Source organism: Xenopus laevis, chromosome 5L (genome assembly GCF_017654675.1).
Source record: "Xenopus laevis strain J_2021 chromosome 5L, Xenopus_laevis_v10.1, whole genome shotgun sequence".
In the NCBI taxonomy this organism is placed as follows: domain Eukaryota; kingdom Metazoa; phylum Chordata; class Amphibia; order Anura; family Pipidae; genus Xenopus; species Xenopus laevis.
Genome location: NC_054379.1, coordinates 39,954,604 through 39,963,730, shown reverse-complemented (window position 1 = coordinate 39,963,730; position 9,127 = coordinate 39,954,604).

Below are 9,127 nucleotides of genomic sequence, written 5' to 3'. Positions count from 1 at the left end.
GTATAAAGAGCTACATCTTCATTGTTTCATGTACTAAACTCATAGACATTCATTAATGCTCTCCATTCTTTTTCTTTTTTTAGATTTTAAAATGTATTTTTTTTACATTTTTCATAGAATATACATATTAAAAAAAACAGTGTAGTGATGCATGGGTTGTGAATTTCCCAAAATTCTCACCTCTCGCTTCTGCTGTGCCCCTTCCCTCCTGGTCTTTGGATTTTACCCCATACCGTTTACCTTTCTCATCCATCAATTCTATTCTGTTCATGACATATCTTCTCTTTTTTTCTACTCCTTTCTTGCTTTTCCTTTTCTTTGTTCCCAGTTTATTTTATGCTCTTAACAATTTCCTTCTTCTCATATGCTGAACATAATTAGGGGGTTATTTACTAAACTCTGAATTTCTCATATTTTATTAAAAAAAAACACAAAAAACAAGATCCCATGACCGATTTGACCTTATTTAATAATAAAAAAAACTCAAATTAATTGGTTTGGGCAAAAACCAGATAGAATTGGGCAAAACCCATATCGTCCCATTTTTTTTCAAACTTTTTTCCCGAATCGTTAAATTTTTGCCCGTAAATGCCGAATTTTTTGGATTTTTGGGCTAAACTCAGCACAAATCTTCAAGTTGCGATTATTGCCTCTCCCATTGACTTATACATGATTTCACTAGGTCATAGATGGTAGATTTCATATTCTGGCTTTTTGCAGCATCGAGGTACAATTTATCTTCCAGTTTTTGCCTCAAAAAGCCTGACCAGATAAATTCAAAGGTTTATTAAATAACCCCATAATGTCTCTAACTGGAATCTGCTAAAAGATTCTGAACTGAAAGCGTACTTGTTATATGGCAAAAGGGGTTATTTACTAAACCCTGTTATTTTCTGGTTGAGATTTTTTGGGCAAAAACTCTAATTTTTAGAGGAAAAAAAAACTTGGATTTTTTGAGATATACTGTATTATACCTCGAAGCTGCTAAAACTCTGAATCTAAAAATCCGCCATTTCAAACCTGCCGAGGTCATATAGAAGTCAATGACAGATGTCCCTTTTACATTTTGAAGATATCGTGATCTGCCCTGGGTTTTATTCTGGTAATCTGAAAAATTCAGGGTTTTTCAGCGATAATCCATAAAAATTGAGCAAGTTTTCACTCGATTTTATCCAGACTTTTTCTAGTTATTTTATTAATAAATAAAATGAAATCATGGATGGGAGTTTGGTTAAGCTTGCTTTAATAACAAGACGAGATAAATTCGACTTTTAGTAAATAACCCCCTCAGTGTCCAAAACACAAGGTTGCAGCTTAATTTTCAGTGCAGTGTTGCATTGCTGGATTTTATGGACTAAACATTATTTTCCCAGAAAACTGGACTAGTATTTCATGGACTATTGGCTTTTTTGGAAAGTATCTTGTTGTTGATGCATGTAACTTCCTTTATAAATAGAAGCGTACAGTTAAAATTGTATTTCTAATAATGCACGTAGTGTTACGTATTAATGCAGTGAACCCTTGTTTGTTACTACTAATTTATTGTTTTGCTGTACAGTGCTTTGCCCTCAAGGAGAGCTATACAAATAAAAATATATATATACATACATACATACAAATGTAATAATGAAAATTTCTCTCGTAACGAACTTTAGATGAGACGTTCCTATGTAGCACATTATGTAAGAAATATTGATAGAGATTCTGATTCATTTCAGGATACAGGACAGTGGATGCATTATTACAGCGCATGTTTGAAGCAGAAATAGCACCAGAAGATGAAGGCCCCCCAATCGAAGATATCTTAAGCCTTTCTCCTAATGATCTGTACATTCACAACCCAACCTTTGATACAGCTGCCTAACTATATGTTGAACTGTATGAACCTGTGTGTGTGCCAAGACTTCCACTTTATTTTCAAATAAGCTCCCCTACTCAGCGAGTGGCTCTATACTTTTTTGGCACTCACCAAAGAGGAAACGGTAAAAGCTGAGAGATGTAAGAGGACACAGAGCTTTAGGCAATGGAAAAAAGCATTCAATTTCACACTTCATGTGACTTAAATTGCTGCAAATGGATAAAAAGAATCTCTTAGGAAGGACACTTGTATGACTGATTCCATTTTCTGATCTTTCAGTAGGATCTTTGAACAAATGACATGTTACAAATGAAGCTCTTTGCTAAATGTTACTTTTTACATTATCTGGACAGTATATGAAATGCTGAAGAAGAGACTCCACATAACTGTGTATAACTTCCACAGATCTGATTTATTTATGTTGATGGGGTAAAACAAATGTTTCTGTAGATAGTATCCATCTTGGCTTTGTTCAACCAGCTTAGCGCATATTATGACTTCAGCTTTTGATTGATCTATTTACATATTGATTTTCCCAAAGATGAGGTGCATCATATATTTATACATTGGAAGCTGAAAGTTGTGCAGTCGGGTGGGTAAAATTTGGCAAGTGTGCAATTGTTATGGTAACTGCATTTGTCCAATTAAAGATAACTGCTGACTGGTTACTGGTCTGTATACCACACTACTGGGAAAAGTACTTGATTTTCTACTTTTGAATATATAAATTCCAGATAGAGGCAATAATTATACATTTTGGAAGTATATTAGTGTTAATTACAGAATTCCATATCAGAATTGAAGCTATATTTCAATAAGCAATATGATCCCTGTTGTTCCTCTTCTCTTCCTCTGATACATTTATTACATAGATAGTGTATTCAGTTTTATATTTCTAAGTATCTCCCCTGGGAAGCAAGACTTTTCCCATTTGATCCATTAGCTTACTTGAAATGCTTGTGTTAAACGTGTGATACAGTGCAGTTGGTTACGGTAACGTGCTCAGCTATTTGGGATCATATCATCTACATTCCTGAAAACGTTCCATGTACTTTTCCTTTTCATTTACAAATTTTATATATATCAAATGGTAATATTACGGTTTATAATTATGTTATATGCAAGATGTGATTATTTATAAATAAAGAACAAACTGTATGAAAAGAAATCTGATGGTCTGGTAGCTGCTAATTGAGTCTGACCCATTTACAATTTTGCTGCCCAGGGGCACCAATGAGGTAGGTTGAGGCTGTCGCCTCAGGTGGCAGTGCCCCACTAGGGGGCAAATTCACTAAGCCGCGAAGCGCCGAACGCTAGCGTTAATTCGCTAGCGTTGGGCATTTTCGCTACTGCGCAAATTCACTAACGAACGCTGGCGTAGTTTTGCTAGTGTTACTTCGCAACCTTACGCCAGGCGAATTTTCGCTAGCGACGAAACTACGCAAATTCACTAACTTGCGCAGTGTACTGAACGCTACCTTTTACGCTAGACTTCCTTCGCCACCTCAGACCTGGCGAAGCGCAATAGAGTAGATAGGGATTGTTTAAAAAAAAGTAAATTTTTTTTCTAAGTCCCAAAAAACGCTGGCGTGTTTTCTACATGATGGCTGATAGGCTGAAAAAGATCGAAAATTTTTTGGGGCTCCCCTTCCTCCCCCTACATTTCCTGACTCATGGCAACTTACCTAGACAGTGGGCACATGTGTAGGGCAAAATAAAATTTTTATTTGCTGATTTGAAGGTTTTCTAGGCATTTGTAGTGCAGATACGTGTTCCTCCATAGAAATTTGAATTTCGCGCCGTATGCAAATTAGCCATCGTTAGCGTAACTTCGCTTTATATAGCGAATCAACGCTAGCGCAACTCCGCAACCTTACGCTACCCCTGTGCGCAACTTCGGATTTTAGTGAATTTGCGGAGCCCTGGCGAAACTACGCCTGGCGAAGTGCGGTGAAGTGTGGCGAAGTTGCGCCTGGCCCAACTTCGCATCTTAGTGAATTTGCCCCTAGGTACCAGGGGCAGCAAAAATGCTGCTCCTGGTACTTTAAGAGCGAATTTCTGGGGGAGGGGGGCAGCAGCAACAGTGACGTTCCATCTTGGCAAATAAACGCTGGAGTACTTTCGCTAGCAAAACTTCATCAGTATGAACTTTTTAAAAAATGGTGACAAATAGGAAAGTTTGCACTTTGATAAATTTGCAGAGTGACAATCTTTCCCCTGAGCAAAAAATTGCCTGGCAAAACAGCACAACACTTCTCTAGCGCTGAACTTTTTCACTAGCGAATTGTCCACTTCTCCCTGTAAACTGTCTTTTTGATGAATTTTTTGCCCTTTAGTAAATCTGCCGCATATAGTGGAATGTACAATGTGGAAACTGTCATACCTGAGAGGGGACATGTAATGGAAATCATCCTATATTTGCAGTTTATAAGGATTGCCAGGGCTTTCCAGTGTCCTTGTTGTATTTTACTTTTTGCAGGCTTCATTTATTTAATAGATTAGAATTTAGGTTAAACAGACAGGGTTGCCTTGAACGTTCTTTTGTCAAAGCAATAAATTAAAGAGGCCAGCTTGATAAAGAGCTAAATACAGCCAAATATTTATATTCTTTAGGCGTCATGTGAAAAGCCAAGGTCAACATCAAAATGGTCTGTGTATTGCTCCTTTGGTGGAGTAATAAATGGGGTAAACTCTCCAACTGCATATAAGCGTGTGTGTGCGGCTCTGTTCAAACTTTCACTATTTATTGCACTTTGCACATAGCCTGTGGGCAATAACTGCAATAAAAGTGAAAACAGTAAATAAAATAGTTACATTCTTATGTTTTCTTTATGCAAGGAGAATTTTATACGTTGTCTAGTACATCGTCTGATAAAATCAAACTCCTGCAGAAACATGTCCTTCAGTTTATATATCAAGTATATATAAAAACAGACCAAGCCAAAACAAATATGCACTGGGGAAGAGACGCAATATTCCTATAAAAAGTATGAATTGATGTAATCACCAAAAAGGGTCACAAACTTCTTTCATAAATAAAGGCTAAAGGACAAGGACAGGAATATTTTTAAAGGACCTCAGCAGCATTCAGTAGGACCACCCTTCAAAGCTTTATGGTGTCCCCAGACTTAGAAATCACTTCACATTAGCTCTGTTACATTGCTTGGAAGATATGCTGCCAAATGAGCGGATCTTTACTCTGCTTTCCTTGAGGTGGGCTATATCGGGTAATCTAATATTTTGGGATGAGTGCCAAATGATCAGATCACAAAGGAATTTTTAGACCTGCACAATCAATATCTAGCCAATTTGCAGGCACATATCGGTCGGGCAGGTCTTTGAGAAGGACCCATACAAGGGCAGATAAGTTGCCAACCGAGTCTAAAAGGAGGCAACTGGAAGCTTATATTTGCTTGTGTATGGCCACCTTTAGCATTGACGCCATGGTCACGTGACACTCATGTGTATAACTACTGATCTTGGAAGGCCAGCCTGTGTTCCAAATACAGCCAATCAAAAGCATCATTTTTCCATGGAGACAAAATATCCCCAATGCTCTGATAAAATGATCAGGGTCAATAAAACTAACTAGCAAGCCAAAGTAATTTTGAATAAGCTCAAAATGTACTGGTCTGCCTGCAGTTATTTTATATGTATTATTAAAATGTTTGTTCTGTTAATTTATTGGTCTGCAGTACATAAAAAATATACATACATACATACATACAGACTTCTGACTTACAACAAATAAGCATTTTGTGGATGGATAAAAGCTCCATGATAAAAGCTCCATGGTCTGATATATACCAAAGGAATAAACCCACTTTAGCTAGAGAGGGTCAGCACTAGATGGCACCATCTGAAGCTGGAGTGAGATGCACAGAAACTTATTTTTGAAAAGGGATTAAAGATAAATAAAATAGAAATTTCACTCATCGCCATGTTACATCTATAAATGCAGGAGCTGCACCCTCAATATACTATGCACTAATGGAAAACCTTTTTCTTGTCTCACCCCTAAAGTTTTTTCTTTGAGGCCCTTTTAAATCTGCCATTCCCGCTTTATGAGGTTTAAATTTAATCTGCAAAGGAAAATTTCCAAATGGAATTCACAGTCACACACTGACAGAAGGATATCTTATTTGGGATGGGATACTGACTGGTCTATGGTAGGGAATTAAACTTTTTGTCCTTGAGCCACTCAACTGTTAATAAGGCCTTGTTTTTGTGATCCATGCACTACTGCAAGATGAACTATTGCCAAAGCAGTCTGAAACAGGTTCTATGACTTCCAGTATTTCCCTCTATATTGCAAAATGCAAATGCATCTAGTGGAAGGATGAACATATAGGTAATGGGTTCTGTAGAAAGTAAATACATATAAAGTAACTACAAATATGGAAGAAACAATAATCAGTGTGGGGGGGGGGGGAATGACACATCACCCAAAGGGTTTAACACTTATTTGGCACTGAATCTGAATGCAAGGTGCATTTACCGTATGTGTGTTTGCCTGTAGTTAAAGGGGCAGAATAAAACACTTGCTACAAATTAGCACGGTAAATAAATAAAACTAAATTGGTGGTGGAAATGCATTCTGTCTACTCTTTTAATTTAAAAAACAACAAACCATATTTTCCTTATTTTTTTCCATTATAAAGCATATGTATAAGATTATTTTATTCATGTTTGTACCAGCATGCATTTTTGTCTTGAAATTCATGGTTTGTCTGCACACAGGCTAATGGGTGCCTGTCAGTGCACATGTATAAAAGAGCAGATAGCAGTACATTGGTTTTTCTCTGCCTGCTGATCATCAGCCCTGTGTGCCACTAGTAACATTACAAATTTAGTGCTAACAGTCTACTCTAAATTCACCGTACAGTGCTGCAAACTTTTTGCTACTCCTAGGAAGTGATGTCACTAGGAAATCGCACAAAGCGCTTCAGAAGTTACTGATCCCTGCCTGCACATGTGCACAAATGGTTCTCTGACATCATGGAACACTTCTGCGCACAGGGTCGGACTGGGCCGGCGGGACACCAGAAAGAAACCTTGTGGGCCCGGCCCTTATTGGGCCCTGGCCCAGACCCCCCCCCGATCTGCTGGGCCCCCCAAAAAAAAACGGTAGCATGCGCTTGCGCACTGCCCGTTCGTGCATGCGCACTGGGGGTCTGGAGGTTTGGTCCCCAAAGTCCAGTCCGACCCTGTCTACACATATTGAGGTATATTTATCAAAAAGTAAAGTCAGAGATTACCACAGTCCTCTAGAGTTAAATTCTGTCACTCTCCATTCATTTCTATGGGATTTTTCAAAGAGTATTTATCAATGGGTGAAAGTTCATCCTTTGATAAATACATCTTTCAAAATCCCATAGAGGTGAATGGAGAGTGGCGGAATTTCCCTCTAGCAGACTGTGGCATTCTCTAACTTCACTCTTTGATAAATATACCCCATTGAGTGATGGCAGACTGGGGGAGGGAATCCAATGCAGTTCTGCACATGTGCCAATAGCAGAGATTTAGGTGCCCCATAGCGATGTGCACCTGCCGGCTTACTTTTATAGACCTGCCCCATCGATGATGTCACAAAAGGGACGGGGCAAGCAGCTGCAGTGTCTAAAAAAGAAGAACCTGGAAGTCCGCACTGCAACGTGGCGGGTGGGGAGAGCAGGAGAAGAGCTCAACCCACACCCACCACCTGCGAAGAGGAGTGTGAGGTAGGCCCGAAGCAGCCCGACTCGCGGGTATCAGGCCGACCCTCACATCACTAGTGCTCCACCCCTCAGTATCAGACAGAGACTGGGCCCCCAAGAGAAAACTGGGGGGCACCCCACTAAAGCTGCTGCCCTAGGCATGGGCCCTCAAGTGCTTATATGTTATGCAGCACTTTAGAAAGTAAAATTCATTTACATCAGTCCCTGCTCTAGACTTAGGTCTCTACCAGACACCAGCGCCAATTCTATGTCTCATTTGGCCCCTGCGATGCCACCTCCACTCACCCCTCAGCAATTACCTTACTTGTGCCCGATCAACATTGCAGGGGGGCCGTATTGCTAGTGCAGACAGCGTAATTGCATTCTCTTGCACTAGAAGAACCACATTTCTTGTTTAAAAGCTGAATTTACAGTTTTTAAAGTTACCAGGAGAGGCTTTTTGCCACCCCTGGTAACATGCTTGATACTGCCACCTGAGGTGAGTTTCTCACGGCAACAGCTCCCCTGCCAGACACTACACCCACCTCCCTGGTATAATAGAGTAGCTGGAGGCAGGCCTGGACTGGCAATATGTGGGTTGTGGCAAATGCCAGAGGGGCTGCTGTAAGTTGCCATAGACAGTCACTGTTTATATTAGGCTGGTGGGGGGCTGCTTGGGCTGCTGTGTGGCCTGTTTGGGCCTCTGTGTATCTGAAATGCCAGGACCTATTATGAATCTCAGTCCAGACCTGGCTGTAGGACAGGGAGAAAACACATAAACTCCACAGGAAAACTGTCCAGGTCAGATCAAACTCAGAACAGTGAAGTTCTAGTTTTAACTGATATTTACACTAACTATATGAAGATGGGCGTTTGCTGCTGTGAAATTTACACTATGTTGCCACTCTAACGAAAATCCTTTTTTTTTAAGAAAAAAAAAAGACTTTAATACTGTGGTATAATCAAAGAACCCTGCCCCCTATTTTGCCTGTGACATATGACATAATCTAGCCCGGTTACCGGCAGGAAATTAACTGATTGGCTGGGAAGCAGGAGAAAGGCCTGAGGCATGCTGGGAGCCCCAGAGGACATCTGGGAAAAGAGGCGGACCCAGAAAGAGCCTTGTTTTGTCACCCAATCTACAGGATGGGCAGTTTATAAAGGGGAGAGAGCTGCCCAGGAATACAGGAAGGATCTCTGTGACAAGCTGTGGTGCGCTCCACTTGGATGAGAAAACTAGAGCTCCAGCTACACAGGAAGTGCCACTCTCTGCCCAGCTTCCTGTGGATCCCTCTGTCAGCTTTGTGAGTCCCCAGTGTGTGTGATGCACAGGAGGAAGGTATTGGAAGCGTCAGTGTGAGTGGCCCCCTGTGTGAATCGTGAGCCTGATATATAGGAGCAACTGCTTTGTCCATAGGAGAGGTTCTCTGGGACAGGTAGCGCTACCTGGGGTGTATTAAGAGCTCTTGGGGAAAAGACAAATTGTCAGGGACTGAGCTGAGTTATTACATTGTCTGTCCAGAGTGGAGTGGGGGACTGTGGCACTTGAAAGACTGTGATAGTGAGTTAGACT